We start from the raw sequence: 8,876 nt of genomic DNA, 5'->3' as shown, positions 1-8,876 counted from the left end.
GAACAATGATGAGTAAATAGCGAATAGTGATGAGCACTTTGTTTCAACCCAGCATGTAGAACGACCTGTCGAAATCGTTCAAACCAAGCTCTTGGAGCTTATTTTAAACCATACAAGGATTTTTTCAAATGACATACCATAGATTTATCATTGCAATAATCAGGAGGAGGTCGCATATATACTATCTCTTTCAAATGTCCATTGAGAAATGCATTTTTCACATCCATTTGAGATATAGTCCACTGCCAAATAACAGAGAGGGTAATTATGGTTCGTACAGTAGTCATTTTAGCAACAAGAGCAAACGTTTCATCGTAGTTTATACCATACGTCTGTTTGTAACCTTGAGCAACTAATTGTGCTTTATATCGCTCAATCCTTCCATCAGATTTAAGCTTCACAGAAAAGACCCATTTACTGTCAATAATAGATGAGTGAGGAGAACACAGAACAAGATCCCATGTATCATTTTCAACAAGGTAATGATTTCTGCATCTATTGCCTCTTTCTAACAAGGCATAGTCAAGGCTTGCTGGTATGAAAAAGGAATATCCATCGAATCTAAAGTGGCAAATAATGATCTAGGGAGTAAACAGAGATCTAGGTCTTTAGAAGGAACCTCAATTGTATCAAGAGAAATAAACAAAGCTTTAAGCTGTAGTGAAAATTCAAAATCATCAAGGGAGAAGCCATATCAATCAGGTGGGTGAGGTACAAGTAAAGAACGTCGCAACTTAGTAGATCTATCAATATGAGTAGGAAAAGAATCACTTACAAGTAGGGTGAAGGTTTGACCTTACTCTGGTTGGTGAGATGGAGTGTGCGTAGATTGGTGTTGTTGGCCTTGCTGTTGAGGCACTAAAAGGTGTGATGGTTTATCAGTAGAGAAATATGCAAAGAAAAGAGCAAAGGACCCTGAGGATTTTGCAATTGAAGAGTAATAAAATATGCTTTTCAAAAAGACACAATTGCGAGAAATACGTATACGATGAGCTGTTGGATCATAACATAGAAACCCTTTTTGGTTGGGACAATAACCCACAAGTTACTGCTTGAACCGAAAATTTTGTTCGTTCATGCTGAGGAAGATGAACGAAACATACACACCCAAAAACATGCAAGAGAGAATAATTAGGATGAACATCAAATAATGAATAATATGGAGATTATTTATGTAAAACCAAGGATGGGAGGCGATTTATGAGATAAATAGCTATTGATGTAGCTTCAACCCAAAAACTATGAGGAATACGAGAGTCATGCATAAGGGTCCACACAACTTCTAAGATAAGACGGTTTTTCCTTTCAGTTGTTGTGGAGTATATAGACAAGTTTTATGTGATTGAATACCCTGTGTTTTCAAAAAGTCTTGAAAATCATTTGATAAATATTTTCCCCCGGAGTATGACAATAAGATTTTTACTTTGGTATTAAACTGAGTTGTAATCATGGATAAAAACGTTTTAAAATGGGAAAACACTTCTTATTTATGGCGCATAAAGTATATCCAGATATATCGTGTACAATCATCACTAAACAAAACAAAATACTTATATCCCATTCTGGATAAAGTTGGAGCAGGACCCCCACACATCACTATGAATGAGATAGAAAGGTGCAGTTGTTTTATCTACTCGAGTCAGAAAAGGCAAACTGGTGTTGTTATTCGAATAACAACTAATACAAGATTTATTAATAGAATTCAAATCAAGTGCTTTGTTGGGCAATGAACCAGAACGAAAAAAAGTATCTAATTTATTTGCATTCGGATGACCAAGTCTCCGATGCCACATATGTCATTGTTTATTGGAAACAAAAAAATCATAATTCGATGGAGAAATGAAGGAAGCATCATGGTTTGATTTCTCAAACTCCAAGGCAAAGAAACGACCAATTCTATGCCCTTCCCTGTCACTCTCCTAGTGCGTTGGTCTTGTAATAGACAACCATCACGAGACAATTGAACATTGTAACCATCATCAACTAGTTGTCCCACAGATATTAGATTAGCAATTAATTTAGGAACGAAGAGGACATTATGTAAATGAAAAGGTGTACCACAGGAGATAGAAAGTGAAAGATTATCAGTACTAATAATATTCAGTTTCTCCCCATTAGTGGAGAGAATTTGACTATTACTATGGTATGATTTAGTAGATACTAGACTTGTGTGCACTCCAATCATATGATTAGAGGCACCTGAGTCAATAAACCAAAGGGGATTTATACTAGGGGATAGGTGAGAGTTCATGCCAGACAAGCCCATAACAGAGAACGCAGAAGAGAGCCGTAAATATAGAGTTTTGTACGAACTGTCGAATATCATTTGATGTCTGGGACATTGTCATATTTGGGTCATGAATAGTGCTAGATGGAGGGGTATCTACCTTTAGTCCCTTGGAAGCATCATTAGCATCTTGGTATGCCCTGTACAAAGGTTTTTGTGTATCAAATGCCCGGTTGCCTCGTCGAGAAGGATTTCGACATTCTGTAATGATATCTCCAGCACGTTTGCAAAAAGTACAAAAAAATTTCTTCTTACACTGAGATGCTATGTGACCATATTCTTTACACTCATAACATTGCAGCAAATATAGATCCTTTTGTGATGATGGTCCTCTAGCCCGTTGAGCTACAAGTACAGACTCTATATCCTTTTTTCCCTCAATGGTGGCTTGGGTCGTGATTTTTCTTTCCTCACGAAGTAATTCAACCTGAAAATAGCATCCATATTTGCTATTTTTTTACGATTCAAACTATTGGCTCGAACAATCTCATAGTTTGAGCGCAATTTCATCAAAAACTACATCACCTTCCTGTCACCATTTTTCTCCATTAAGCTCTGAATGCAACAAGCACTAGTGATAGCCTTCAAGTTTACATATTCATATTTTGTCCACAAGTTCATGAAACCAGCATAATATTCCTGAACGGTTTTCTCCTCTTGGCTATAGGAAAACGTATCATACTCGATTTGGAAGAGTCTTGCAAGATTTGAATGCTAATAAACTTTTTCCAAATATTCTCATATTTCTTTAGTAGTACGGAAGCCTCTCATTGGCCTTCCAATATCCAGATCTAGAGAGCCGAGGATCCATAAGATAATTTTCGCATTGTTAATCTTCCATTGTTGGGTATCTTTAGTATTGAGTGTTGCCGGTTTAGGTTCAGTGCCATCAACATACCACCACAAACCTTTCCCTTCAACAAAAAATTGAAAATGTAACCGCCAATCGGGATAATTTTTCCCATCAAGTTTTATAGCCAATACATCTCCTTTTTAGAAGCCATGTGTAAATTGTATCAGAACTCACAGACGTGATCAAGAATTTGGATCTAGTAAATAATTCATGAACATAAAAAAGAGTTTTGATATAATATGGTCCCTATGGATGACTTCCCTTTTGTTTTAAAAAAAAGCGCAAACAGATAATCTTGGCCTTGACCTAGTCCGTAACCTGCTTCACTAATGCTGGTGGCAGCCTGCGAAACCCTAATGCTTAGTTCATTCTCCTACAAATCAACGATGTCCAGAAGAAAGAAAACCAGGGAAAGAAAATGTAACTTTGGGACCAACTGTTCGAGAAGGTGAACATGTCTTTGGGGTGGTTCATGTATTTGCCTCTTTCAATGACACATTCGTGCATGTCACTGATTTATCTAGGAGAGGCACTCGTTTGAGTTACAGGTGGGATGAACGTTAAGGTTGATAGGGATGAATTGTTCCCTTATGCGGCTATGCTTGCTGCTCAAGATGTTGCACAATGATGCAAGAAGCCTTTCTCTCTCTCACTTGATAGGTATTTCAAGAGCTTCAAGAGCCCAAATAAAAGCACGTAACAAAATTCCAAGTGGTCTTCTCACCCCTTGCTTGTAAATCCTTACTGGTTCTTCCCCGTTGAGAGGTAGAGGTGCGTGATTAGAGAGAGGCAGAGGTACGTGTAGAAAAAAAACCACATGGCCACACGATCAGGAGAAACTAAGCTTTGATACCATGTTAAACTTTTGAATCTTCTAGGAAAATCATTGTGTATTGATTAATCATCAAGAATATACAGAGTCCCCTATACATATATGGCTAATCAGTTATTGATAATAATGAACTAATCTAGTGTTATCAAGAGAGATATCTACATCAAATACAAGATAACATAAAATTAAAAACTATCCTCAACTATTTCTATCTCCTCGACTGTCTCTATTTCTAAAAGAGGACAGGTGAAGATTGGCTCCAAGTTAAGCGGAACGTGATTCAACCTTGAATGGAGCTCGATCCATTCCAAATAGAAAACAAAATGGGGATGCAACTCAACTTTAAATGGGATCACATTCCTGTTGTCTATGGGAGTGTAATCCTAATGAGCATGGGAACACGATTCCATTTACATGGAACGCGTTCTCGTTAAATAAGGATCTCGATCCCAATGTATTGGGAACGTGTTCCCTGTTTATACGGGATTTCGATCCGCAACTTTTACCTTCGCCGGAACTCAATCCGGAGCTTTAGGCAGCCCTCGATCCAACGCTCTGGCTCCTGGAACTAGAGACGGTCCTGCTCCTTCTCCCGGTAACTATGATTCAAACAAGGAATCACTTTCACTATAACCTTCAATAACTACTTATTTGCAATTGAATGCTAAATCGATGCCTTTGATTCATCTGATCTCTTATTATAGAGGAGTCCATTGCACTTGCAATCCCCTCTTAAACTTTGAATATGACAACACATGATACATTTCCTATCAGTCTCAAATAAAGTCCACAACTAGAACTATTTCTATGGTTTCGTAAAAATAGCATTATTCTTTTTTGGTAATTCAAGTGCTACTGTTCAGATTGACGCCTGAATTATAGGGGGAAAGTACGTGACAATTTTTCAATTCAATAAATCCATTATTTTGGAACATGGCCTATAAATTGAAGGCAAATGCAATAATATTTCATCCAAACAAAGATGGAGTTATCAAAGTTGTCAAATAGATGCTTTGGCCTCACCTTATGCCTTCTCTCAGTTTATACTTTTGCACAGACACCTAACCCCAGATTCAAGGCTGTGAATTTGGGAGGGTGGTTGGTTGTAGAGGGATGGATCAAACCATCTCTTTTCGATGGGATACCCAACAAAGATTTGCTGGTTCGAGTGACCCTCCATGCTGTCTCTCTCTCTCTCTCTCTCTCTCTCTCTCTCTCTCTCTCTCTCTCTCTCTCTCTCTCCTAGAGAAAATGTCTAGTTATATGCATTCTGCTCACTTACAACTAATACTTAATTTTTTCTACTTATTAGTATGGAACCCAAGTTCAGTTCAAGTCAGTACAGTTGGGAAAATATCTCTCAGCTGAAAATGGTGGGGGTTCAATTATTGTCGCAAACAGGACAAGTGCATCAGGATCGGAAACGTTCACGGTGAGTTACTTAGGAAATGAACATGCAACATGCTTGATTTCCCATTACTTATAGCAAGTATGAACTTTGAAGGGTGTTCCGGTCATTTAATATTATCCTTTCTGTAAATTTCCACTAAGTAGACATTTTTTAGACGATATACCTGAAGAAAAGCTCAAGATATTGAGCTGACGATTCGAATACTACTGCAGTTGCAGAGGACTACGGATGTCAAATATCAGTTTCGAGTGTTCAATGGACAGTTTATAGGACAGGGATCAGGAAAAGATGTGGTAGCAGTAGCTAATGATCCCGGGACTACTGAAACTTTTGAGATCATCCAGAATCCAGGAGATAACAAACGAGTTCAGATCAAGGCATCAAATGGGATGTTTTTGCAGGTCCTTTGCACTAATTTCTCAGGCATCTAAATTGAAATCCATATCTCAAGGAAATTTTTTATCTAGTTATCATCACACTATTAACTACATTTTAGCAAACAGAAACGTAAGGCAGTTCTAATAATGGGTTTAATTGTTCTTATCCAATATAGTCGAAGACAGGAAACCATGTGACTGCAGATTTCCAAGGTGACCAAGGCTGGGGAGATAATAGTCCAGCCGTGTTTGTGACCACGATCGTTCGCACACGGCAAGGACAATACCAGTTAACAAATGGTTATGGACCTGATAAGGCTCGCCAAATTATGAATGTAAGCACCTCATGATGTAAATATATGCAAACTAGCTTATGATTACTTATCGAAGCATATGAATCACCCTGCTCTGTTTCTTGATTTTTAGGATCACCGGAAAATTTACATTGTGGAAGACGACTTCAGGTTTATGTCTAACAATGGGATAAACTCTATGAGAATACCTGTGGGTTGGTGGATTACAAGTGACTCTACACCCCCAGATCCCTATGTTGGTGGCTCTCTAAATGCTTTGGAAAACGCTTTCACTTGGGCAGAGTAGGCATAAATCTATCAAGCAATCAATCACATAGACACACACAATCTCTTTCTCCGCATGGCATTGAAGATTGTAACATGGTGTGTTTTGTATACGAAGGAAATATGGTGTCAAGATAATCGTCACTCTCCATGCGGCTCCTGGTTCACAGAATGGGAATGAACATAGTGGCACAAGAGATGGGAGCCAGAACTGGGGAAAGACAAAGGAATATAGACCGGACCGTTTCAATTATAGATTTCCTTACTTCAAGGTACAAAATTACATTCATATGTGTAGGTCCTGCATCCTATAGTCATTGGAAGTGCACTTGACAAAAAAGACAAAACAATACATATTTGAAATGCAGCTCATAATCACTTAGTCACACTTATCAAACAACTTTATTTGTGCATTGAAGATCACCCTACCACATTACCCAGTGCTTAAGCACCTATCTGAGATAGTATATAGCAGGATCACCTGGCGACTTTAGATGTTTAACTAGAATTTTTGGGTTCTTTAATATTTGCTCTTGACATGATTAACCAAACATTCCATAATATTAGCCCCCTCTACTAAGAACAAGTTCCTTTTTCTTATTGCAGATACGCCAGGAGGACGAGTGCATTACTACAATCTCTATTCCAGTATGTTTAATTCTATGACAGTGCAGCAAAACATAGACTTCATATACAGTGACAGGGCTCAGCAGCTCAGCAGCATAACTACAGCTAATGGTCCACTCACTTTTGTGGGTAAGAACTTTAGTTAGAAAGACATTGTTACTCTTTACTAAGACCATGGTATAAAAGATAGAAAGAACTGATTATGTGTGTTCCATTTCATGGGGAACCGTATCTATAGGGGAATGGGTTGCTGAATGGGCAGTTCAAGGAGCATCAAAGGAAGATTATAACAGATTTGCAAAGGCCCAATTGGATGTTTATGGCCGCGCCTCGTTTGGATGGGCTTATTGGACTTACAAGAATGTGAATGGGCACTGGAGCCTAAAATGGATGATAGAGAATGGGTATATTCAACTGTGATACCCACTAGTTGTCGAGTTTTTAAGTAAGCTGAACCACCATAATGTCTCAGCATAATAAATAAGGGATTTGTTTGAACTGTCTTTTGTTCATCACATGGTCTTACCTTTTTTGATACATAAATCAAGAAAAGAAAGACGCAAAGAATGTGAATGGGCACTGGAGCCTAAAATGGATGATAGAGAATGGGTATATTCAACTGTGATACCCACTAGTTGTCGAGTTTTTAAGTAAGCTGAACCACCATAATGTCTCAGCATAATAAATAAGGGATTTGTTTGAATTGTCTTTTGTTCATCACATGGTCTTGCCCTTTTTGATACATAAATCAAGAAAAGAAAGACGCAAAGAATGTGAATGGGCACTGGAGCCTAAAATGGATGATAGAGAATGGGTATATTCAACTGTGATACCCACTAGTTGTCGAGTTTTTAAGTAAGCTGAACCACCATAATGTCTCAGCATAATAAATAAGAGATTTGTTTGAACTGTCTTTTGTTCATCACATGGTCTTGCCTTTTTTGATACATAAATCAAGAAAAGAAAGATGCAAAGAATGTGAATGGGCACTGGAGCCTAAAATGGATGATAGAGAATGGGTATATTCAACTGTGATATCCTCTAGTTGTGGAGTTTTTAAGAAAACTGAACCACCATGGTGGCTCAGTATAATAAATAAGGGAATTGATTGACCTGTCTTTTGTTGATCACTGTCTGGTGCCAAGAAAATGCGTTTTTGAGTCGTGTATCTTGCGTTTTTGAGTCGTGTATCTTCAAATATGTAGGTCTCTGTGTATATATTCGTAGGACTTTCCCCATATCTCGAGCGTTAAAATTCTACACGGAAAATATCATTTAAGTCGTGGAAATCTCTCACAAAATGATTAAATCAGCAACAAGACAACATATTATATATGAGTGTTTATTTTTATATATTTATTTTTATACCTATGTTCTCAATAAATATTAACGGTAAATTACGGACGAACCTGAAATAATTATCTAAAACTCAAAATGATCTCATTATAGGTAGAAAACCCAAGGAAGGTTGCTCAACCTACAAAAAAAAATTTGTTTTTTCTTTCTTTTTTTTTTTTACAAAATTGCCTCTCATACAAATGATTCCATCCTCGGACCGCATTTTAGTATATTTATTTATTTTAGTTTTTTTCATTCGTATGGGCAGTGCCCCTTGCCTTAGGGATAGTTCCTCGGTGATTCGAAATCAAATCCTCTAACTACCCAGTGATTACATCGAAACCCTAGTAGAGCAGTGCGAGGTTACTGTCCAGGGACCGTTGTTTTCCTCGGAAAATAAGAAATACCCACGTTTTCTTTTTTTAAAAAAAAAATTAACCTCAGTCCAAGGATTCCTTCCACTGTCCACATTCTATTTTATTGTTTTTATTTTTTCGCTTGTAGGACAGTGCCTCAAGCTTTAGGGGTGGGGCTCAGGCGATCCGAGGTTACAATCCTCAGACCGCACTGTGA

At 37.8% G+C, this 8,876-nt stretch overlaps 1 non-coding gene across 1 annotated transcript; it reads left to right on the top strand.

Moving 5' to 3' along the window:
* Positions 1-4,908: 4,908 nt before the first annotated feature.
* Positions 4,909-7,870, top strand: LOC18435014 (putative glucan 1,3-beta-glucosidase A). Its single transcript, XR_016058573.1, has 8 exons — positions 4,909-5,134; positions 5,285-5,404; positions 5,596-5,784; positions 5,937-6,095; positions 6,187-6,356; positions 6,457-6,636; positions 6,945-7,094; positions 7,204-7,870. It is a non-coding gene; the product is annotated as a putative glucan 1,3-beta-glucosidase A (transcript).
* Positions 7,871-8,876: the final 1,006 nt, after the last annotated feature.

The sequence above is a fragment of the Amborella trichopoda genome, chromosome 6, assembly GCF_054954075.1.
Source record: "Amborella trichopoda isolate Santa Cruz 75 chromosome 6, AtrichopodaSantaCruz75HAP2 v2.0, whole genome shotgun sequence".
NCBI lineage: Eukaryota > Viridiplantae > Streptophyta > Magnoliopsida > Amborellales > Amborellaceae > Amborella > Amborella trichopoda.
The sequence above is the reverse complement of the archived record's forward strand: the minus strand, read 5'-3'. Positions and strand labels throughout refer to the sequence as shown.